At 42.7% G+C, this 25,544-nt stretch overlaps 1 pseudogene; it reads left to right on the top strand.

Moving 5' to 3' along the window:
• LOC145389870 (mediator of RNA polymerase II transcription subunit 24-like) overlaps positions 1–24,640 on the top strand; it is a 43,526-nt pseudogene extending 18,886 nt beyond the window's left edge.
• The last annotated feature ends 904 nt before the right edge of the window (positions 24,641–25,544 follow it).

The following is a 25,544-nucleotide window of genomic DNA, read 5'->3' as shown; positions in this document are numbered from 1 at the left end:
AGCCTGTGTCACTCAGACAATATGTTTGTTTATTTATTGGTTCAGTGTAGTATGACGTCTTACCAAAACTCTTATTTTTACCTCTTCTTACCACCCAGTCCCATATAAATTACCCCCTACTTATACCCATCATCAGCTAAAACATTGAAAGAGCTATAACTTGCCAGCAAAGGTACCCGGTGTTGCCGGGCCAAAAAAAACGCAAACACTCTAATCTTATTTGTTCTGGTTCAATCATTCTCTCTACTCCAGAAAGACCATGTGCTTCTTGTGGTTTTGAAGGGGGGTTATAAGAGGTCCAGAAACTTTCCATTTCAGCTTTCACAGACTAATGCACAGTATTTGTGTGCACTTGTTTACTCTCAAGCCCCGGTTACACACTAGCGACTCAAGGTCATGTCTTAGTTGGCTCCCACTCCTTCTGACTGGCCTCGAATCTGCTCTGCTCACGACTGCCTGATGACCGGGCGTGACGTCCTCAAGAACATGACAAGATCACGAGGCGACCGTGAGGTGACGGAGCTACGGGTTTTCAAATTTGAAATTTAACAAATTTTTGTCAGCCACGACTGTGACACGACTGCCCACGAACGCAAGACAACTGCATGACTCGTTTGGGGAATGCACCCCAACCTCCCCACAACCAACCCATGTGGCGGGGCATCACACCTGGACCACCGATGACACCCAGTGTGGGGCAGGGCATCACACCTGGACCACCAATGACACCCAGTGTGGGGCAGGGCATCACACCTGGACCACCAATGACACCCAGTGTGGGGCAGGGCATCACACCTGGACCACCAATGACACCCAGTGTGGGGCAGGGCATCACACCTGGATCACCAGTGACACCCAGTGCATCACCATGCACCTCTCCTGTGGTCCACTCACTGTCAAAAACAAGAGACTGCTCATGACATGCAGTCGTAATGTTTTCCCCCCCCCCCCAACAGCATCATGACACGCAACTACTGCATCACAATGCTTCTGATTGAGCTAAGACTGCTTCACGACCAATGTACGACACTCCTGACTGCAACGCAACTGTGACATGATTTTTGGCAAGTCAAACGTTAAAAAATCGTGAGGCCCGACGAGTTGTCCCATCAGCTCACGAGCACCCGAAAGATTTCAGGCTTTGCCGGCGAATCAATGGACGATCGATGAGAAAATGCGTTACGACTGTGACTCGCACGGCAGTTGGACCTTGAGTTGCTTGTGTATGACCAGGGCTTTACCGGTGACCCCAAATGACCTTCAACCGGTGACCTCAGATGACCTTGGAGATCAGCCTCACATAGCTTGTGTCGGACCTGGAGGTCATGTGATTCTTTATGCCAAGAATTGGGCTGCTGGGTCCAGTCGTTCGAGTTTGTATTACCGGTGAACCAGTGTTCCATGTTGGCAGACAGTGCCTCACTATAGCGAGGCATAGGGAAGAATGGAGGTTTGGTTCATGGATGGATGCCATATTTGCATCTCTCCATCCAGTTAATAGAGGCACTATAGTAGGCTCCACATTAGTCTGGTTCACAAGATATAGTAAATTATGTATTACCAAACCATAACTGCCATTTTTATGTTTTTTTGAGGGGATGGGGAGAGGAGGGGTTTGTTCCTATCTTAATGTGGTGCTTCAAATATGTTATCTATATATGTATGTGACTTTTTTTTTTTTTTTTCAGGAGTCAGTGTTACCAGTGATGAACCTGCTTATCAGTGGCAAGAGTCGGGACCTTCTGTTGGCTGCTGCAGCTGCATCAGGAAGCTTACACATATTTGCACAGAAATTTGTTAAATCAATGAAGCTAGTATGGTAAGATTTTAAAGATTCTTTGCACAGATTCTTTTGAACTTGAAAATTTGAAAAAGTAAGTGAGCTCTTTTCATGATCTGAAATCAGATCAAAGCTGGATATCCGACCCTGTGTAATTTTATTTTATTTTGTGTGTGTGTGTGTGTGTGTGTGTGTGTGTGTGTGTGTGTGTGTGTGTGCATGCATGCGTGCATCCGTGTGCGCTTGTGTGCATGTATGTGTGTGTGTGTGTGTGTGTGTGTGTGTGTGTGAGTGTGTATATATTTATCTAGTTGTAGTTAGTGGTAGATGGTGGTGATCATCATCCACTCACTTGATATAGTACTACCTACTTCTTCCTTAGCCTTTGTCATTCTTTTTCTGTGCCTGCCCTCCTCTTTTCCTATTTCTCCCATCTTTCCTGTCACTTCTTATTACTTTTTTTCCTTTACAGGTGGCTTTACATTGAGTGACAAGCCAAATGGTTTCCTGTAAGTCAAGAAACCATTAGCAGCGCTGGGTGGTAACCATATAACCAAACCATACATGCCCCCTACATGTCAACAAGTGGGTTGGTGGATGGTTAGTGCCCCTTCTTATAATACAAATAACTCAAAGTCAAATAGCCACCCCTTATAGGATTGTAGCATCTGGCAATGGATAGATAGATAGATTTATCTAGTTGTGATATACAGGAAATGAGCTGTAACCTCGTGTAAGTTTTTGGAGTGGATGATCTCTTTGTCCTAGCTATTCCACAGGTCAGTGCATCTGTATGTAAAACTGTATGTTTTGATACCCTTCAAGCAACTTGCCTTTTTCAATTTCTTTCCATGTCTTCGTGTTCCTCCCCCATCCCATACAAACAGATCATCCCTGTCATTTGTGTCTACTCCCAATATGGCCCTGAACCCTTCAGTCTTGTCACCCCTCTCTCTTCTTCCTTCTAAGTAAGGCAGACCCAGCTTTTCTAGTCTTTCCTGGTATGATAGATCTGCCAGACTGGTGACCACCTTTGTTGCTCTTCTTTATATTCTCTTGATATTGTTTATATCTTTCTTTATATGTGGGGACCACAACACTTCCTCATATTCCAGCCTTGGGTAGATCATAGCCACTACCAGTTTTTTCATAATCTCCTCATCTATGTATTGAAATGCCACTCTTGTTTGTTAGGAGCTCATATGTCCGTCTGACAGTCTTATTAATGTGTTTTTTGGGAGACAAATTATCCTGGACCAACACTCCCAGGTCTTCTCTTCTCTTGCTTTTGTGATTGGGTCCTTTCTCTTCGAGTAATTTAGTGATGGCCTCCTAGTACTTTTACCCATTTCCAGTATTTTGCACTTTTTTGCATTGAGTTTCATTTCCCATACCTGGCTGTAATCGTAAATCCTGTCCTGACCTTCCTGTAGCATTTTACATTCCTCTTCAACTTCTACTCTCCTCGTGATCTTTGTAGCATCTGCAAACTTGAACAAGCTTTCCAGGAGTAGGCTATAAAAAAACACAAGTTTATGAATGGGAGGCATGTTTTAAGAAAGGCAACATGTCAGTCCAAGACTCTCCTTGTCCTGGCCACCTTTTGACCTCTCAGACAGATGAAAGCATTGAGAAAATTTGACAGGCAAGCCTGGAAGATCACTATTGATGAACTACTGGAGGCCACAGGCATTTCTTGGAGTTCATTTCAATGGATTTTGACACAATATCCTTGCATGCACCAAGTCTTGGCAGAATTCATCTCCCGTCATCTAATGGAAGATCAAAAAACAAATCGTGTGAATGTGTGTCTGATCTTGAAAGAACAGTTGAGTAATGACCCATAATTTCTTTCAAGTGTTATCACAGGTGATGAGACCTGGGTTTATGGGTGTGACCCTGTAACAAAGCAACAGTCCAGTCGGTGGAAGACGCTAACATCTCCAAGGCCAAAATAAGCATGTCAGGTCAAGTCCAACATCAAGACTGTTAGTCTTGGTTTTTGACATTGAGGTAGTTATTACAAAGAATATGTTCCCTGCGGACAGACTCAGAACCATAATTTTTACATTACAGTGCTGAAGCATCTGTGGGAGAGCATCAGGCACAAACATCGAGAGAGTGATGCACCCAGAAATGGTTCTTGCATTGCATCACAACAAAACTCCATCACACACACTGCAATGTCAATTCTGCAGTTTTTGGCCACAAACAGTCATTGTTGCTCTGCACCTCCCGTCATGCTCACCGGATCTCTTTCCCTGTGATTCTTTCTTGTTCCCTGAAATTAAGTTATAACGAAAAAGTGGAAGATTTTACAACTTACAAGACATCCAGGAAAAAAATCCAGGAGTCTCTGGACAAGGTGACAAAAGAAAACTACAGGAAGTGTTTCCAGGAATGGGAAAAGTGCCAGGACAAGTGTGCAGAGTCCCATGGGGACTACTATGAATGGAACTAAAATGGATTTGCTGTAAGTTTTGTAATGAAGGTTTATGTTTACAATTCCAGGAAATTTGGGGTCTCCCCTTGGATGTGAAGAGTCCTGTACAGTAAGCCCTCGAAATACAAAAACCCGAAGTACGAATTTTCGATGGTACAAAATCGATTAATATAGGACAGATTCCACAGTACGAAAATATCTGTCTCGATGATACGAAAATCGATACTCGATATGAAAGGAAATGCAGAGATAGCCCGATTATCCAGACTATATGACGTGAAGAAGTGCCTGAATAACGATTAATCTGGCGGAAACAAAACACAAGTACTGTTAGATTGATTTATTTACCAGTAAATGTACAATGATAGACACAACTATCTTCCCAGTTCAGTCTGAAGAAAATTTACACCAGGTGAAATACAATGAAAACCCTGTTTCTACTAGTGCGTGTTTCAAATGGTTCGATTTTTCCACGCTGTATTCGTCAGACTTTGGGAAGATACTTGTGTCTTTCATTGTACATTTGAAGCAGCAGAAAGACCTTACCAATTCAATTCATAATCCTCCAGCTTGTTTCTGTAATTTTCTGACAACTTTCAGTTTGGCAAATTATTTTTTCTTTGCTGAAAAATTTCCTCCCCGTTATTATCGTCACTTTCCCCTACAATTGTTTCCAGCGCAGTGGAAGAAACTCAGCGTGCTCAAAGGTGGATATCATTTCCCAATTTCCCAACTGGAGGTTGGGTTAGGTTAAAATTATTAGGTACAGATAAGCTTGGTTAGGCCAGGTTTAGTTAAACACTGAGGGAAGAACAGTCCTTTCCGCCATTATGTTAACGAAATAAACAAGAGTTGTCACACCAGAACAGCTAAAAATGATGGGGAAACAGATTTAATAAGAAACGTTTACTGTATTTATCAACCCAGAAATAATCTGAAAAATACAACCGACTATCAGGAAGAACTGATTTGGTAAGGTGCTCTTACTGCTTAAAGTAACACATATGTTTAGCCCCCTCAATGGCTGTGGGTTCAGATATTTGCGTGCTCCGGTGGTCAGCCTTGGGACCATTTTTTCAAAGTTCTAAAATCAATTTATTTTTCTTCCATATGTGAAAAGACACCTCTGGCACACCTGGCTTCCCCCCAAACCCATCCTGTGATTTGCTATGATTCGTGTAAGAATTAATAAAATTAGGATGCGTGTTACACCAGCATGTATACATCAACCGAAACATCTGGGACGAAGTGAACTGTGAACGCCAGACTGCTTGAAGTGGTAGAGTGGGGTCGTGTAAACACACCAGTGACCCTCATTCCCCTCCCATAATTGCTCGCAGTTTTTTTTTTAGCTCACCCTAACTCAACGTCACTGACACCAGTACAGTAAGGCGTTGTTCAGGGCCAGCAGCTATGAAAGCGATAATGGAATACATTATTGTTTGTATCAGTCCTCTCTCTTTCACACATACACTTAAGAACAAACAATAGAATGAGCAGTAAATCTACACTAACTCAAAGGAGCAGAAATAACTGTGCTCAGTCGGTCCGAAATATATTGGGAAGAGTGATACCGAACGAAGAATGTGGAACTGAATGCTAACCTACGAGAACATGTGGGATGAAAAAGTAATTTTTTTTCTGATTAGCAAATACTTTTGTTCCATTTCGTCTCTTAAAATTGTAAAACCCATAATCTTTCGTGTAAGCATACAGCCTAAAGACCTTACCAATTCAGTTCATATTCCTCTAGTTTGTCTTCTATACTTTTCTATTTTGAGGGTAGTAAATTATGTTCCCTTGCAGAAAGAAACTTACTCAAAATTAGGACACATGTAACATAAGCATGTTAAACATTGGCGAATACTTCTGGAGTGAAGAGAACGCCTGACTGATGGTATGGTAGAGTAGGGTCATGTACACACACCAGTGACCTTCGTTCCCTTCCCGTAATTGTTCACAGTTTTTTATAATGCCCTAACTCAACGTCATTGACACCGAAACAGTGAAGTGTTGTTCAGGGCCGGCAGCTATGAAGGGGTTAATGGAATACTGTATGAAAATTCAAAATGGGCGCGGTGCATAGCGCCGCACTCGCTTGCCGAGAGAAAACAAACTAACCCCTCTCTGGTAAACAAATTTTCGCGTGCTTCTCAGTTGAGTCCACGTCCCTCATCTCTTCACAGCCTTACTGTACGAGAGGATATTTTCGCAGCCCTTCACCTTTTCATATTGTTCCGCCATGCCTCCCAAGCGCCCTGCATCATCTCCAGCATTGGGGGAGCAGCACCGTACTCTAATTCTGGAAAGGAAATTGGAAATTATAAGACCCCATAAGGAGGGGCAGGAAGTCTCGGAGATTGGGCGTGCTTTAGGCGTTGCTGTTTCCACCATTGGGACTGTGACGAAGAAAAAGGAGATGTACAAGAATATGGCCACCTCTTTCTCTACAGTTGTATACAGGTATTGCTTACTTCTTAACAGAGGGGAGTGAAGTTTAGGTGGGGGTCCGAGGGGGTCCTGGAACACATCCCCTCATTTATATGTATATTTCAATGGGGAAAATCGTTCCGATATATGAAATTTCGAATTACGAAAGTTTTTTTTGGTCCCTATCCCTTTCGTATATCAAGGACTCACTATACTTTCTTTCACCATTTCAGGTTCCTATCTGACCCCATCTTTAAGTGGGAAAATGATTCTAAATGATAATGATAAGTTTTATGTTACTTCATGCTGTGTTACACAGAATGCTAAAATTCTATCTGTCTATCTATCTATCTATTGCCTGATGCCATAATCCCGTTAGGGGTGGCCATTTGATTCCGAGTTATTTGTTTTACAGGAAGGGTCACTAACCCTCCACCAACCCACTTGATGATGGTTATATGGTTACCACCCAGCATTGTAAATGGTTTCTTGGCTTACAGGAAACCATTAGGCTTGTCACTCAATGTAAAGCCACCTGTAAAGGGAAGAAAAACAATAAGAAGTGACAGGAAAGATGGGAGAAATAGGAAGAGAGGAGGGCAGGCACAGAAAAAGAATGATAAAGGTTAAGGAAGAAGTAGGCAGCACTACATATTCACAATACAGTAAACCCTTCATAAATTGAACTATATGTGGATCTAGGGTAGTTCAACTTACAAATTTTTTGACTAACTGGAAATAATTGTAAAAAACTATATTAGCCCCCTCCCCCTCAGTAATCACCAGTTATGTACAATTACTTGTTTATTAACGCTAAACTAAGGAAGCATTCTAAAGCAATAGAAATAAACATTTCGGCACATGTTATAGGCTAGGCCAGGATAGGAGGTTGCATAGGTGGAGGGATGCAGTAGTCACTTAATTACGTAAAGTTCTGCACTTATATACTTCACTTTACAATCAGTTGAACTAAAATGTAACACTTGGGATATAATAAACTAAAATGTAGCACTTGGAATATAAGAAAGTAAAATGTAACCTTTTGAATAAACACTAAGTCATGCCTCAGCCAGAGTTCGACTAACTGGAAACTCTGCCTTCTGCAGGGTCAACGTATTGAGGTTTTACTGTACTGTAGTTCTGTAATGTCGTAACAGACATACATTTGTATCAGTAATTTTCATTTATTAGCCCCTTTAATCATGATGCTGCCTCTCAGCTTTTCTTGCTGTATGTATCTGTAAGCTGGGTAGAAATATAGAGGATTGAATACTGTCTTCTGCACAGGATCCACAGCCTGGTGAAACTTCAAAGATGGCTGCAAACCGTGCTCTTATGTTTGACATCTCCTTCCTGCTGTTGTGTCACATTGTCCATCTGTATGGAATTGATGTAAGTAAGCTCTCTTCTCTATTCTGTAGAGGTCGTCTTATATATCTTTGTTGTTTGATAATACAAAAACATAACTTGTACAGCAGTCTGATGATTAACTAAGAAGACTTTATATTTATTATTATTATTATTATTATTATTATGATATTTATTTTTTCAATTTATTTTTTCTTTTGGCACCTGGTGATTTAGTGGGAAATTACGGTGCTCCAATCGGATTGAGCTGGCGAAGGTTTATATCCAAGGGATGGTTGGGGTTTATTACTCATGTAATGCCACTTAGTGATGAGTGAGGCCGGTCACTCCCATCTTAAATGTCAGGACCAATTTGCCTAGCCCCGGGTTCATATGCTTCTCATGGGGCAATGTAGGATTGGATGATGAATGAATGAATGATATTTATTTTTTATTTTTTGCTACTACCAGTCATTGTTATACAGCTTAAGAAAGATTCCTTACCATGAAGGAGTAAAAAAAATCCCAATTAACCTTCTCCATGCAATAACACAATTTGTACTTAATTCATGTTACTGTTAGACTATAATAGTTTGCTAAGGAAAACCCATTGTGATGAATGGGTTGAGATAATGTAGTACAGTAGTATCTGTTCATAAGCTTTAACCCTTTGGAGATGGGATGTTTCCATCAGCAGAGTGAAATTGGTAACAACTAGCATAAAATTATTAAATGTCCCAGGTCTCATTTGTCCTTTTCGGCATAAAGCATCTTTTATAACAATACAGTTCTGTAATTTGTTATACTTGAAAGAAAATTCTGCATTTGGAGGCTGCAATAGGATTATTAGTACATTAAAATGTGTTAGTGGCATAAGAACTAACAGTCAGGAATAGGAGCATTGGGGTGGTAGGTGGGGCACTCAACATCCACTCACTCGATGTAGTGCTGCTCTTGGGTGGCTACCCTTTCCTCTCTTCCTTCGTTGTTTCCTCTTATGTCATTCTTTCCTCTTCCTTCTGTCTATGAGTGACAAGCCAAATGGTTTCCCGTACACCAGGAAACCATTTACTATGCTGGGTGGTAACCATATATCTAGACTATGGCACCTGGTGGTGTAGTGGGTAATTAAGGCACTCCAGCCTGATTGAGCCTGTGTCAGTTCATATCCAAGGGGTGGTTGGAGTTTATTGCTCACGTAATGGCATGCAGGGAAGAGTGAGGCTTGTCACTCTCATCTTAAATGTCCCAACTTACCTTTCCCGGGCTCCTACAATCCTCATGGGGCAGCACAGGTTTAGATGATGGATGGATGGATGGTATGTGGAGTATTGTAGATTGCATAGGATAAGAAACAATGAAGTCTTGGCCATAATGACATCTCCACCTGCCATGTGGGGTTATGGACAGCATTCTGCATGGCCATAAAAACTAGGACAATAAATCATGTGGGTCAGTCAGCCAGAGTTTGTCATAGGCTGTGCTCCCTCCCTCACTCAGCAGTGTGGGATCATTCTGATATGTGTAATATTAACTTTAGTGAAGCCCACTTTAAAATAATAAGTACATGCTGCAGAGAAAATCTAAGAACATTGGAATACATTTGTTACGGCAGAAGATTATTTTCTTCTTATGCTTTGCTTGATGGAAATAATAAGTAGAATGATCTTCCTTTCTCATTCCTCCTTTAGGTGCTGGTTTCAGAGAAGTGTGAAACTACAATAAATTATGTGGGTGACTCGGCCAGAGTTTGTCATAGGCTGTGCTCCCTCCCTCACTCAGCAGTGTGGGATCATTCTGACATGTGTAATATTAACTTCAGTGAAGCCCACTTTAAAGTAATAAGTACAATGTGGGTCACTCGGCGAGAGTTGTCATAGGCTGTGCTCCCTCCCTCACTCAGCAGTGTGGGATCATTCTGATATGTGTAATATTAACTTTAGTGAAGCCCTCTTTAAAATAATAAGTACATGCTGTAGAGAAAATCTAAGAACATTGGAATACATTTGTTAAGACAGAAGATTATTTTCTTCTTATGCTTTTCTTGATGGAAATAACAAGTAGAATGATCTTCCTTTTTCATTCCTACTTCAGGTGGTGGTTTCAGAAAAGTGTGAAACTTTTGTGGAGCAGTGGATGAAGGAGAACATGCCAGAGCCTGGCAGAGTCAAGGCACCTCTTGTGGCCACACGCACTGACCAGAGTGCCGTTGAAGAGTTCATCAGGGAGGTCAGTGTAACAGATTTGGAGCATAAGTACAAGTTAGTCGATTCATATGTGTTAAGTTTTCTGATTTCACAGTCCTTTGAATTGTCCACAAAGGAGGCACACTCATACTAAAACTGTGGTTATTGTGAAAGTACAACCAAGTCTGATCCTATCAGAAGAGGATCCAAGTTGGGTAAAACCTATATCATCACAAAGACAGTTTTCTGTGTATGTTTATAATTCATCTGATGTATTTTATATATGGTTAAGCGTGTGTATTTGTGTGTTTTCTGTGCTTTTGTCTCTTACTTCGGTGTTTGCAGTAGTCAAACCCCGATATGTGATCCCGCAATAAGTGATACCCAAGCTTAATGATGTGGGTAGAAATACCACCATACCCCACCTAACAATGGCTGAGATCCGGTTTTGCAGTGTGTCCTGCTTTGTATCGTCCGGGAGCGATGGGCTCAAAGTTTAAATCACACACTTTTCCGCAGCAGACTTAGCCCGCCCACTTGCCAGGATGTGCGGAAACACTCGCGCAGCCGCGCACCCATTGCTGACCCCCGCATGAACCCATATTACTCTTCTTACACCGCCCGTCACGGAGTGAGGATCTCTCTTACGCTTGCTTTCCCCACATCGTGTTGTATCACCAATATTATGCAAGCCGCTGTCATAGTGCCTCGTAATTGTGTCCCAGGAGTACTGTGAGTAGGACAGTGATACTAACCGTGTGTGGAGTGCGATTTTTTGTTAATTTTGACCTAATTGATTGTGATCATGTCTGGTAAGGGCATTGCATGTGGTGGGGCTAGTGGTGGTAGTGGTAACCCTAGTTGGGGTGGTAAGCCGCCTGCTAGTGTTGGAGCTGGTGATGTTCCCATGAAGCGCCCTCGTAAAGCTCTGTCGGTTGAAGTGAAGTTAGACATTCTAGAGCACCACGACAAAGGCGAGGGTGCATCTGCTGCCGCACTTTGCAGCGGGTGTGTGCCAGCGACGACAAGACGATGGTCCAGTCATTCTGGAAGGGTTATAACATATGCCACGCCATCAAAAACATCGCAGCTGCATGGAGGGAAGCAGGCCAGCCCACCATGAGTGGTGTGTGGCACAAGCTATAGCTGGAGTGCATACATTCCTTCACCGGCTTCCCCGAGGGCATGCAAGCACCGCTGGTAGAATGGGTGCTGTAGGACATTGTGCAGCTGTCGGACAAGGTGGGCTTCGGGGAGGTCGACAAGGAGGAGATGGAGGAGGTCCTGAACAACCACAGGGAGAAGCTCAACAACGAGGAGCTCCTCATTGTGGGGATTCAGCGGGGGCACCAGGAGGCAGAGGAGGAGAAGGTCACTCCTGAAGTGTGAGCCCTTAGTATGAAAATTCTGGAGGTGATGATGGCCAAGGTTGACAAGGCCATCGCACTTGTGCATACTCACGACTCTGTCTCAGGACAAAGCAAGGACACATCAGATCAGCTGGTGGAGGGGATGAAGGTATACTGGATGATGCTGGAGGAAACGAAGAGGGCAGCCAGGCAGACTACCATCACTGCCTTCTTCAAACAGGCCCCCACCATGCCAGTGACCTGTAGAGGATCTCTCCAGCCCTTGACCAGCGGAGAATCTCCCCAGTCATCATTCAGCAGAGGAACACTGAGGGCTTTCTCCCGCCGAGGACATTGTGCTCAGCCCCTGGGCCCGTACTTATAAAAACTACATCATAGTTAGGTGAAAGTCATAAATGTGAGACTTAAGGAGCACCTCATCATAACTAAGTTGAGACTTTGTTAGGTCGAAGTCACAAGCTGCTGAGTTAGCGGTTGGCGCTGCGTAGCACTTGAGAGTTTCGAAAAATGAAGAAAAATCTAAGAAAACAACAGAGAAAAGATGCTACAAAAAATCAGAAATTACTACAATATTTTCTTAAATGTTTTCAGGGTAAAGTAAACAGTCAAATGCTTTTCGTCTCATTAACTCTCCTACTCTTACTGACTCCCTTCAACCTCTGTCTCTTCGCCGCACTGTTGCATCTTTATCTCTTTTCTATCGCTACTTTAATGGTCACTGCTTCTCTGAACTGTCTGCTTGCATTCCTCCACCTCTACGACGGGCGCATAGCACCCGTCTAGCAGCAAACTCTCATCCCTTTTCTGTCCAACTCTCTAATGCAAGAGTTAACCGTTACTCCCAGTCTTTTATTTATGCAACAGGTCAGCTCTGGAACTGTCTCCCTCTGTCTGTATTTCCTGCTGCCTATGATCTCCAGTCTTTCAAACGCAGTGTGTCCAGGCATCTCAAAATGATCGGATCTTGAATTTGGCTCTATATTGTATTTTGTTTTTCTCTTGGAGGGAACTGTTACTGCGGGCTCATGGCCTTTGGTTCCTTCTTCCTCGCATTATTAAAAAAAAAAAAAAAAAAAAAAAAAAAAGATTAATGTCATTTTTGAGGAATTATTAATTTACCACTTTGTGTTGTGGACGAGGACATGTTGCCTTTCCACACCACTCTGTAAACAAACACCACCACCGCCACCCAAGCATGGAGAACTCCAACAGTGTAACAAGCAAACGTTCCAGAAAGCAAAATTGGACCCTGATGCCACATATAAGCTGGCACAGTTGTATCTTGAGAACATACACATGCTGAAGGGGGTTAAAGCCTTGTTTCTTGCCGTTGGTCTTGTTAAGGTCTCCCGCACCAAATCGGTCACAAAAATTATGCCTGCACGGTCCAAACAATATCTCTTGACCAGTTCTGCATCATTTAGCTCGTTAAGCACATCTTTCCTTTCACGAAAACGTCTTGGTTGGCGCTGGCGAATTTGTTGTTGTTGTGGTGCGGCGGCCATCTTTACTGTTATAATCGAGTCATAAGCCGCGTCCGAGCGCTATAACCACTCGGGAGGGTCTTAAGCTATGACTCAGTTTAAGTCGAACATAAGGACTTATGACTCGCTCCTATGAATTTAGGACAGACTTTCGCCTTATGACTCAGTCTTAGTGTTTTATAAGTATGGGCCCTGGTTCTGGACCTCACCTCAAGCCGATCCCCATCTTCCGCGTCACCTGAGTTTCCACTGCTGAACTCAGCCACTCCATCACTATCTTCCTCGCCTTAGCCTCGATCTCTGGCACCACTTCGGCCACTGTCTCTGTTTCCCTCACCACCATGTGAGCCACTGCATCTATCTCTTTGCCTCACCACCTCAAACAGTCATCGCAGCTGTCTCCCTTGCCACCTTGTCTGCCATCGCATTGCATCCCATCGCCACCTAGTGAGTCTTTGCATTGCACCCCATTGCCACCCCCAGAGCCATTGCATCAGTCTCCCACTACCATCATCCCACCTCGCCAGGCTTCCTTCCCCTCTGACCCTCCCCTGGAGATGGGGTTTGAAGGCTTTGAGGAGGAGGAGTGAGTGCTAAGGAGCACCACATGTACCCTAGCCTTGGGGGAGATAGCAAGGATGACGACCAGGACCAGACATGGACTCACAAGACGTAAGTGATGATAGGTATATGATATTTTTTTATTTTTTATGATTTTCAGGTTTTATTTGTTGGTTTTAGTGAGTTACTAACAGGTTTTAGACTTAGGTTAGCTTGCTTTACAGCGTTAGGCCATTTAGATTGCCTGTATACCTTATTTTTGGACTCATTTTGGTGGGTTTAGGACTTGGTTGCGGGGAATCCCAAGGCTCAAAAATGCATCCCTATACTTTACATGTTAAATCAGCCCCGATATGTGATACCCCACTTAGCGTTGGGTTTTTTTTTTAATGCATCACATTGTTAAACCCAGGTTGACCTGTAATATTATGCAGACTTGTGAATTACTAATTTGTTTTATGTTTCATGCACAGTATTACATCTTTTTGTTGAAAAGAAAAATACAGTTTAGTACAACAGACTGTTAATTTGCACCGCTATTGTGTCTGCAAATTTTACTGCACAACTTGAAATGTGGAGATCACATCATTGAAGCTCATGATATATTGTAATGGTGAAATCCCCCAATTTTTGTAGAGTACCTCCTTTGGTTCTCATGAAAAATTTGTATCCCCACCTGATCATATGTGACATTAATTGCAGTACACATACAACCTCTCGGAACATCACTGTGCATAAAGAAGACTTAATTAGAGTGTACATATGGTTTATTAGTGGTGATCACTTTCCGTGACAGAACGGAGCAGTGTTTGGGAGTCAGGGAATGGATATCTTTAGATGATGACTTCTGTAGGGTAAAATTGGGCAATTTTGCTGTGTACGGTAGATGTGGATGTGGTTGAAAAGATTAGGAGAAATACACTGAGGTGGTTTGGACATGTGGAGAGAATGGAGAATGAAAGACTGACTAAGAGGGTGTATGTAGGTGAGGTGGAGGGAGGGAGAGGGAGGGGTAGACCGAGGATGAGGTGGAGGGATGGAGTTGAGAGGTATATGAAGGAGGGGGGGGTGAGTTGGGGGGAGGGGAGTCAAATGGTGGGTGACAGAGTGACTTGGAGGCATTTTGTATGTGGCCACCCTTTGCAGGATTAGGGCGTCGGGCTATAGATAGATAGACGGTGGTTTTTGCTAAATACAAACTGCCACATATGGGATACAGTAATCCCTGTACTATCCGGACGCCCACTTTCCAGACACCCCACTTACCGGACATTATGGGCCTGGACCTTCGGAATCCAAAAATGGCCAAAAAAAGAAAAACATCCCCCCAAAATCCGAATTTTTTCCCACCCGTAATTTGAAATTGCTGCTCGGCGCCGAACAGCTGTTTGCACCATGGCTCCTTCACCCCTTCCTTCCTCCCCTCTCCCCCCTCCCCTCTCAGGGTTGCCATTTGGTATTTTTCGCTACCAAATGTGGGCCAATTTGGTATTGAAGAATTTGTTTGGTAATGAATCAGAATAATGCATTACCAAACGGATTTTTCACACGTATGAGGATACACAGGATGGAGATGGTGGATTGTCTGCTCTCTCTGATTAATCTGCTAGCCTACATAGCATGAAAATAATCAACATGCTGTTACTTATAAGGAGAGTGATTAATATTCCATCCATCCATCCATCCATCATTCAATCCTACGTTGCCCCATGAGGAGCGTAGGAGCCCGGGGTTAGGCAGTTGGTCCTGACATTTAAGATGAGAGTGACCAACCTCACTCATCCCTGAGTGGCATTACGTGAGCAATAAACCCCATCCATCCCTTGGATATAAACCTTCACCGGCTCAATCCGATTGGAGCACAATAATTACCCACTAAACCACCAGGCGCCAAAATTTGGTTATATGGTTACCACCCAGCATAGTAAATTGTTTCCCGGTGTACAGGAAATCATTTGGCTTGTCACTCAGTGTAGAGTCACCCACAGGCAGAAGGAAGAGGAAAGAATGAAGGAATGAAAGACAGAAGTGGGAGTGTAAAGTCATCCGTAGGCAGAAGGACGAGGAAAGAATGAAGGAAAGAAAGATAGAAGAAGATGGAAGGAAAGAAGGATGGAGGAGAAGACAGGGCAGACACCCGAGAGCAACACTACGTTGAGTGAGTGGATGGTGAGCGCCCCCACCTACCACAACACTTTTATATATAATTAGTGAAGAATAAATGCTTGCTTTATGAATTTGGTAATGAAAAGCTAAATTTGGTAATGAAAATTGAGGAGTTTGGTAATGTGGCTGAGTTTCAACCTTGCAACCCTGCTCCTCCCTCACCACCAGTTACCGCCTAACTGTCATCACAAGTGGATGCTTATCACAATGGATGCCACACATGCTCGTTTTTGTAAATAAACAGTGATTAAACTGCAATACCTCGCCCCTAGACCACATGGGAATTTACAGTGTTGTGCAGTGTTAAAATTTTAGAATTTAGAGTGCAAAGGATCAGCTGTGGAGTGCAAATTGGTGGTTCAAACTGGCCTGGTGCAATTAAGAGCAGAATGTGCAGTGTTAAACAATTATAACTCACAGTGCAAAGAATTACTGTAAGTGCAGCACAACACTGGATTACTGTACGTACTTCGAGAGCATTTTCACCACTGCCAAAGCCTTAGAGAAGGTGGCCACAGACCTGCTATAAGTACCCTGTACACTGCTGTTTTCCATAACCACTTCTAATTCTTCATTCTCTGGTTCCTTTTCATTTATTTCATGCTTTATGTCCATTATTGGTTTGAATAGGGTCTGAAATAGGTTTAAATAGGTGCTTTGCATGTCTGGTAGGGAGTTATTTAGGTGGCTTTTAAAGTTAGGCTGGGTTAGAGTCCTCAAGTACTAGTCCAGCAGGCTGGGGCCCACTATCTGGACGGGACCACTTTCTGGACATGCCTATGGCTCTGTTACGTCGGATAGTGGAGGGATTACTGTATATTTCAAGAGCAAGAGTTTACACACCCGATGATGTAAGTCTCGTCCAGGTTGACCGAGTAGTTCACACACAGCAGCGCAGCAAAGAAAATAATAGTTACCCTTCCCAGTCTGGCGAGAGGAGGTACCTCTCAGAAAGTGACCTCATTACAGTGATTCACCTGTTATGGAAACTGTAATATGACTATATATCTGTAACATAAAGGTATCTATCTATTTATCTATTGCCAGACGCCACAGTCCCATAAAGGGTGGCCATTTGACTTCGAGTTATTTGTTTTACGGGGAGGGGCACTAACCCTCCACCATTCCGCTTGTTGACACGTAGGGAGCACGTATGGTTTGGTCATATGGTTACCACCCAGTGGTGTAAATGGTTTCTTGGCATACAGGAAACCATTTGCATGTCACTCAATATAAAGCCACCTGCAAAAGAAAGAAAAGCAAAAAGAAGTGACAGGAAAGATGGGAGAAATAGGAAGAGAGGAGGGCAGGCACAGAAAAAGAATAATAAAGGGTAAGGAAGAAGTAGGCAGCACTACATCAAGTGAGTGGGTGATGGTCGCTGCCACCTGCCACTACATAAAGGTATAACATGGCTTTATGTGTGCAAAAATGTTTCACTTACCATAGGAAAACAAATAATTACAACATTAAAGGAGTAAAAAGCTTTGGCATAGAGATGTAACCCACAGAAATATGTGGTAATGCATGGTAAATTTCCAATAACATACATTACTTTGGGCTAATAACATACACACATATTACCATACATACACTAGGTATTGCTACAATAAAAAAGCATAGTCTTATTTTAGGTTATAAAGTGTAATAAAGCTGAGAAAAGACTCCTTATTTGATGCATCACGCGAGAGTGTAGGGTTGTAGCAGAGAAGGAAGGTGGAGGGAGGGTGGGGAATTTCCGGAGGGAGGAAGTGAAGAGTGTGGAAACATCACTCATTCAAGTAGGAAAGAGAAGTGGTGAGGGATACGTCTCTTGGCAGCCATGTCAGGGGAGTCAGGTGAGTGGAGGGGGCAGGAGGGGAGTCACTGCTACAGCCAAACCTCACCTCTATGCTGTAGTGGCAACAGGAAGGGTAGAAAGATTGGGATATGTCACATAAGGCATCAACTGAGGGGGTAGGTAGAGGGAGAGAGATGGCAGAGGGGGGGCTAACCCCCCCACTCTGTTGGCGGGCTGGAGCCCTCCTCCCTCCCTCTCAACTCGTAGCTGGTGTGGTCTTGGAGCAGGTTACATCAAGTAAGAAGCAGGAAACTTTGAATGCAGTTTTGTATTGCAATTGATCTACCGTGCTTTTTAGGCCAGGGTGTCAGAGTAATGCAAACCCCCATAGGGCTGTTTAGGGTGTTAGGGGTTAAGCCGGGGTATTGCATCTAGGGGTTTTGTATATCGCGATATTACTGTATACGGTATATATACAGTATATATATAGTGAGAGAGAGAATTTGACCTTAAAAATTTAAATTTCTTAATGCGTTTACACTTTTTGCGTGGCCTTGAAGTCGAGGTGGAGGACAGAGCAAGTTTTGGAGGCCGAGGTCAAGGCCATGACGCAGAGACCAGTCCTTAGCCCCGTGCCTGATGTGTACTATGGCAACCCTATACTTGGATTCTGTATTAAGAAACATAATTTTTGTATACGTGTGTGTATTGTAAGTATATTTGACAATTGGATTTTTAAAAATAGATTAACTTATTCTGTGTTATATAAAATGCCTTAAAAAGGAATGGGGTTGATGGACTAGGAATCCTTAGGAATCCTACTACCCAGGAATGATCTGGGGGAAAAAAAAAAGAAAAAAAATGATGCAGAAGTTTCACAGCTGGGCTCCATGCCTACTTGGGAGCCTAATTAAACTGGGCAAGCTTGTATGGCTGTGTGTAATGAGCAGTGTGAATGAAAATTATAAGAGAATAAATAAGAGGAAGTATTCATGAAAGGAAGAAATTGTCAGTAAGTGAATGATGGGAAAGCTATGATATGCACAGTGTCAGGTTCGTGTACTCATGGATGAGTTGGATAGTAGAGGAGTTTGTTGAATGATGAATTAAGAAGATGATTAATGATTATAATTGAAGCTGTCACATATGCTCCTTCTGATGACAGAGGTATTGAAGGAAAGAACAGTTGCAGCCTTAGTGTAAAATAATTTCAGAGTTATACTGTACTTGAATAAAAATTTGTGTTTATCATTTTTCAGTATGATGCGATGGAGTGAAGTGTGCCAGGTGGCAGGTGTGGCATTGTGTGAGGTAGTGACAGCAGCACAGCAAGGAGCACTTCCACTGCAGCATGTGCGAGAACTATAAGACCGCCTCCAATACCACCTCTGCTGCCTCCCCATATGTGTTGCCACTTGGCTTTGTTCTCATGTCCAGGTCGGTCTGGTCTGGGATGATAGTCTTATTGAATTGATTTTTGCATGACATGCAAGAGCTATTACAAGTTTCAGATACAGTTTACTGTAGTCAGACATCAGCTTTCATGAAGTGTTCCATTTGAAGATTTTAATATTTGTAGCATTATCAAAAGTTCCACAAATAACAATTGTAGGAGGATCTGAGAATTACAAAGGATTAATGATGTGACACATTTCCCTATTTCACTTTGCATGCTATTGACAATTAATTTATTTCTTGTTATTAATAACATGATGGGTGGGGGCACTCATCGTCCACTTACTCGATATAGTGCTGCTCTCGGGTGACTGCCCTTTCCTCTCTTCCTTCCTTCCTTCCTTCCCCTTCTGTCTTTATTTCCTTCATTCTATCCTCCTCCTTCTGCCTGTGGGTGACTTTACACTTCCTCCTCTGTCTTGCTAAATTCCTCCTCTTTCTGCCAATAGGTGACTGTACACTGAGTGACAAGCCAAATGGTTTCCTGTACAGCAGGAAACCATTTATTATGCTGGATGGTAACTGTATAACCAAATTATGGTGCCTGGTGGTTTAGTGGGCTACTAAGGCCCACAAAACCAGCATGCTTGTTTACGTCCACAGGCTTTGGTTGTATTAGGTTTTCCTACTACCTCCGCTGATTCTTTTAGCACTTTTGTTAGTCTGTCATTCAGCTCATCAATGTCACATTCAGCATTACTGAAAGCCTGAAATCTGTTCCTTATTTCCAACTGAAAAGCTGCTTTGTTTTTGCTGACTTTTATTGGGCATATCTTTTTGTCTTTAATCATCTTCTTTCTTTCACTTTTGAAATTAAATCTTGCTGTGCAACCCACCATTCTATGGTCACTTCCAATATTTACTTTGTTGACAACTGTGACATTTGTGATTGTGTTATTCTTATTTGCTATAGTGAAGTCGATTTCATTCTTGGTTTCTCCATTTGGGCTTCTCCAGGTCCACTTTCTCCCTGTTCTTTTGTGAAAGAATATATATACACACACACACACACACACACACACACACAAACTCAACCCCCTGCTATCACGCATTCAGCTATTGCGGTTATCTGCTATCGCGCTCACATCAAATGCGCAACCATACATGCTATCATGCACCCCAAGACAGCTATCACGCGTCGAGTTTGAAGACAGGCTAAGCGAAACTTATTCACACGGCCCTTCATACGAGGTTTGCCGAGGATACGATGGTTAATCGGAACGGTAACGTGGTAAAATTGCTGATGATACCACAGGCATTTGGAATGCATCTGAATGGATTCCTGCCGAGGACACGACAGGCAAAACAGTGACCAAAACCCATTCGGCTCGAAAGAATATATCGTACTATAGCATTGAAATTTAGCCTAATGCTGAATACTTGTTAATATTGTATTTTAGAATAAATATCAATCATTTTGAAACCTTTATAAAGAGTTAATATTTCTTATGCGAAAAAACTGTGATGTCGATAAAGTAATCACTTGTTTACAACTGAGACGGGGCTCTGACGACAGTGTGAGGAACGTGTGTGATAGCGTCCAAGTTTTGTTCCACTTAAATGTTCCTCAGCCATTCCTGATATAAGGTACCATGTGATACCCCCTTTAGCTGTGGACACTAAAGAAATGGAGACAGCCAAAGAGATCTGGCGGCAACTAAGCCACTCCCAAGCCTCGGAACCCATCAAACCACCCAAGCCATAATCCTTATAAAAGTTTGATGGCCTTTTATGTTGTTTATTTATTCATTATACTGTTATTATTAATGTAATAATGCTTTATTTCATGTTAGAGGAGAGATTGGCAGGAAATCCTAGGCATAAAGTGGTTAAAGTTAGAAAAATAGGCCACCGAAAAACCAATTAGAAATTTTCCCATTGATTGTTCAGTTCAGCTATCACGCGCGTTTCCTGTGACCAATTAGGCGCGATAGCAGGGGGTTGAGTGTACCTCTTTAATTTCCTCTTTCCAGGGCATCACCCTTCCCTTTATACACATTTACAATTATACTCCAGCCAATCATATGGGACAACACACTCACAAATAATCATATTTATCAGGTCAGTGACTAACCTCACCCCTATATCTCCTAAGGGCTTCAACATTTTGGCAGTCAACCCAGACACACTTGCTGCCTTCCCCACCATCATCCTGCTATTTCCTCACTCACAGTAATAGCATTATTCATAGGCCAAGGGTCAAACACTGGATCTGCTGGCTCAAACCTTCCCTGTCCCAGTCAAACTCCCCATTCAAGAACTGGCGATAATGCTCTCTCCATGCATCTTTAATATCCTCACTGTTCACCACTACCCTTCCTTCATCATTCTTCACACACTGCTCACCTATAATATCCTGATTATCCCTCTCCATCTGATTTGCCACCTTAAATGTCATATTTTTCCTTTCCCCATGATTTAGGTTATCAAGTAAAGTATCTGTGACTGACTTCACCCTGTATACCCCTCTTCTAGCCCTACGCTTGGCAGTCAAGTATTCCTCCTTGCTACCACCCTTCTTCCATTCCAGGAAAAACCTTCTTTTCTCCTTAACTGCAGCTTCTACACCCTCATCCCACCACCAGGTTACTTTATATTTTGATGGTCCTCTTGTCCAACCGCATGTTACCTTAGTAACTGTCAAGAGATTGTTCTTGAGGGCTCTGTACTGTTCATTAATGCCTCTGTCTACAGCTCCCTGTTCAGCCACCACTCTCCTCATCTCACTGTAGAAGGCATCCCTTACTACTGTACTTGGTTTTTCAGCTTCCATATTTTCCTCCTAGGTACATAAGTCCTCTTTTTCATCACTCGTTCTTTAAGCACCATATCACAAATCAATAGTTTCTGCTGCTGGACACACTCCTCACTTCCTATAACTTTAACATCCCTCACTAACCTCCTATCAGCCCACCTAACCAGAAAATAATCTATCTGACTGCTATTTCCCCCAGACTCATACGTAATTAACCTACTCTCTCTTTTCCTAAAATATGTGTTGCACACAATCATGTCCGTTGCCTCCCCAAACTTGAGTATCCTTTCCCCTTCCGCATTCCTTATACCATACCTACATCCCCCATGTACTTCTGCATAACCTTGTGCTGCTTCACCTACATGACCATTTAAATCCCCTCCCAAAACCACTATCTCATGATTCTGCATACCACCTACTACACGTATTAAATCATCCCAAAATCTATCTTTCTCTGCTTCATCCAATCCTGCCTGTGGAGCAGATGCCGATATAATTGCAGCTATCTTTCTACTGGATAGAATTTTCACTACCAATATCCTCTTGCTTACTCTCATAACATTCATAATATATTCCACCTATTTCTCCGCAATCAATGACATCCTCATCAGGGCCCGACAGCAATGAATGAGTAAATGGGGAGTGTGTCGTCCTGTCTCGGCTACCTCCCTTTCCTTGGGGGAAGCAGCCTAGGTATATAGATAGATAGATTTCTCCGCAACCATCACACCAACACACCCATATCCGTCTGTCCCCCCCTGCCAAAACAACGTATAGTAACAGTCCTTCCCAACAATCTTTCTGGCTGATCCACCCTGTACCAGACTTCCTGCAAACATGCCACATCCACTCACGTCCTACTGAATGCCTCAACGACTTCCCCTGCTCTTCCCCTCAAACTTCCCACATTCCATGAACCCACCCTCATCCCCCTGGTTGATTTACTGTCCTCAGGCTTGCTTTGAAACTTATTCTTGTGTTTTGTCATAGTCAGTATTAAGAAAGGGGGATAGACATACCCATAACTAAATTACCTGGATATCATCTGGTGGTAGCGAGAATAAATAGAAATGACAACCATGGGCAGAATGGGTTATTTTCCATGTGTTGACGATGATGATAATGTAATTACATAACTGGATGTGGGTGCCTGTGGCCGGTGTTGATGACACTGTTATACAGTAAACTTTTTACTGCATGTTAGTAAACTTTTTACAGTTTTTTTTTTGGTCTATTTTTTACAGCTTTTATGTAAGTAGATTAGGTTAGCATAGATATGGCTAGGTTGGGTTAGGTTAGATATGGTTATGTTATGTTGTTAGGTTAGGTTAGCTTGGGTTAGGTAAGATTATATTACCAGCATGTTAAGTTAGATTACCTTAGATTTACCGGTAGTAATGTTCAGTTAGTGAAGGTTAGGTCAAGTTAGGTTAGGTTAGTAAGAATGAAATGACTTAGGATGGATTAACCTTCGGGGTGAATTGATGAGAAAACCCTCTAATCTGACGCCTCTCCCCAGGTACTGCACCCATGTTGTGACAGATGAAATTAATGAAGTGGCAGCAGAATTGCTCAAAGCTGTGGTTCTGTTCCAGAGGCGACTGTATGCACGGGACCCTGCCAAGGGTGCCATCAAGTCAGTTGATAATTTTTGTTGTTGCTGTTGTAGCACAGGTAGTAGTAGTAGTAGTAGTAGTAACTGTGACCCCAGGCCTATGTAAACAAGAAGCCAGTGGACTATAGGCTGAAGCTGACATTTTTCTGCAGTCCACCATTTTTCAATTGGGGGATGGGAAGGAAATTGATGGTTGTTTGTAAAACCAGGCAGTGGAACCACCGAGTTATATAGGCACCGGACTACTGGCACATGAAGGCGTTCTTTGCCAGCACCTGCTTCAAGTGAAACCGCCCTAAGTGAGACATATTTCTGGTTTGTGACTGAGTGGTTAAAGCTTAAAAACATTCATTTCTAACTTGCGAGCAACTTTATAATGAATCATAAGTAACTTTAAGTGAATATCGTCATCATCATCATCATCATCATTATCTAATCCTGTGTTGCCCCATGAGGAGTGTAGGAACCCAGGGCTAGGCAAGTTGGTCCAGACATTTAAGATGAGAGTGACCAGCCTCACTCATCCCTGAGTGGCATTACATGAGCAATAAACCCCAACCACCCCTTGGATATAAACCTACATTGGCTTAATCTGGCAGGAGTGCCTTAGTTACCCACTAAACCACCAGGTGCCATAGTTTGGTTATGTGGTTATCACCCAGCGTAGTAAATGGTTTCCTGATGTACAGGAGACCATTTGCCATGTCAGTCAGTGGAGAGTCACCTGTAGACAGAAGGAAGAAGAAAGAAAGAAGGAAAGAAAGAAAGAAAGAAGAGGAAGGAAGGAAAGAAGAAAGGAAGAGAGGAGAGGACAGTCACCTGAGAGCAGCACTACGTCGAGTGAGTGGATGGTGAGCGCCCCCACCTACCACTAATAGATGTTAATTCATCAGCAGCAGAATAATGAAACAGCTTTTAAAGTGAAACAGCTCTAACCTATTAAAGTAGAGTGATATTTTCTATTTTATTCTCTCATGATACAGTTTTATTCAGCATAAGAGAGACTTTGAAGTAGAGAGGTTAGAAATACCCTCCATCAACCCCATCACCATAGAAAGTCTTCCAAAGGAAAATGAAATAATCTGGTAGTTATGAAAATACAGTTGATTAATACATCGTTGGATTCATGCTATTAATTTAGGCCAAATTGTAACTCCCTTTTTTTGACAGGCAGAGGTTTGTGTGTGGGCTGAAGCAGACAACCAAGTTAATGGGCAAGATGTCATGCATCATTATGGCACCAAATATACAGAAGTGCTATGAACCAGGTAACAACATATTTGCATGTTTGTTTTAACCCGGCTCAGATCCTAACCTCTTTCAGCTCAGTTGATGGCCAAATGTAGTTGGATGAGAGTCAGTTTGACAAGCAACCAAGGAGATTCCTACCTCATAATGAAGGCTTACAGAATTTCATATGCCCTTGACTTGGTATTCAAGGTGTGGAAGTGGCCCAGCTTTGTCAGCTGAAAATTAACCAACAATAGTGTGTCAGCTGTTATTATATTACTGTATCCCTTTTCTATGTGCTTAATTGAGTGAAGTAAGCGGTGATTGATTATTTGTTATTTCATGTCATTGTTTGGTCCAATAAATTTTGGGTTAAGAGTGAATGCGTGAGAATGTTGTACAGTATGGTACAGTACAGTACAGGTACTGTAAGTAGTGTTATAAACAGTAATGTAGTAGTAACCACAACCCTAGGCTTATCTGAATGTGAACCCAGTGGATTACAGGCCAGAGATGCCATCTTCTTGTAGCTCACCATTCTCCTTTTAGAGGAGAGGGAGGGAGTTGAGGGAAGTATGTATAACTGGGCAGGGGAGCAGCTCGGTTATATCAGTGCATCCAAATGTAGGTGTCCTTTTCTAGCTCCATCGTTTTGTTTAATTTTTGAAGGCTCTATGCATCGGTCTTGGTCACCTAATGGCGGCTCTCCATGCTGCTCCATCTGTGGCAGCTTCCCTATTCAGTCCCTCATCCCTGAGGTCACACTGAATGACATCGTCCCAGGTGTTTTTCGGTCTACCTCTCGCAACCCTACCCCTAACATTAACACTTCTCACTTTCAGCACCCATTTATCATCATTCATCCCCTCCACATGCCCAAACTATCTCAGTCTGCCTCTCCTCATCACAGCACCAATACAGTCCAGTCCCAACCTACTCCTC

The sequence above is a fragment of the Coenobita brevimanus genome, unplaced genomic scaffold (genome assembly GCF_032717465.1).
Source record: "Coenobita brevimanus isolate Jiangsu-jjx unplaced genomic scaffold, ASM3271746v2 jjx.HiC_scaffold_2571, whole genome shotgun sequence".
Classification (NCBI taxonomy): Eukaryota; Metazoa; Arthropoda; class Malacostraca; order Decapoda; family Coenobitidae; genus Coenobita; species Coenobita brevimanus.
This window is presented reverse-complemented; position numbering and strand designations above follow the sequence as displayed.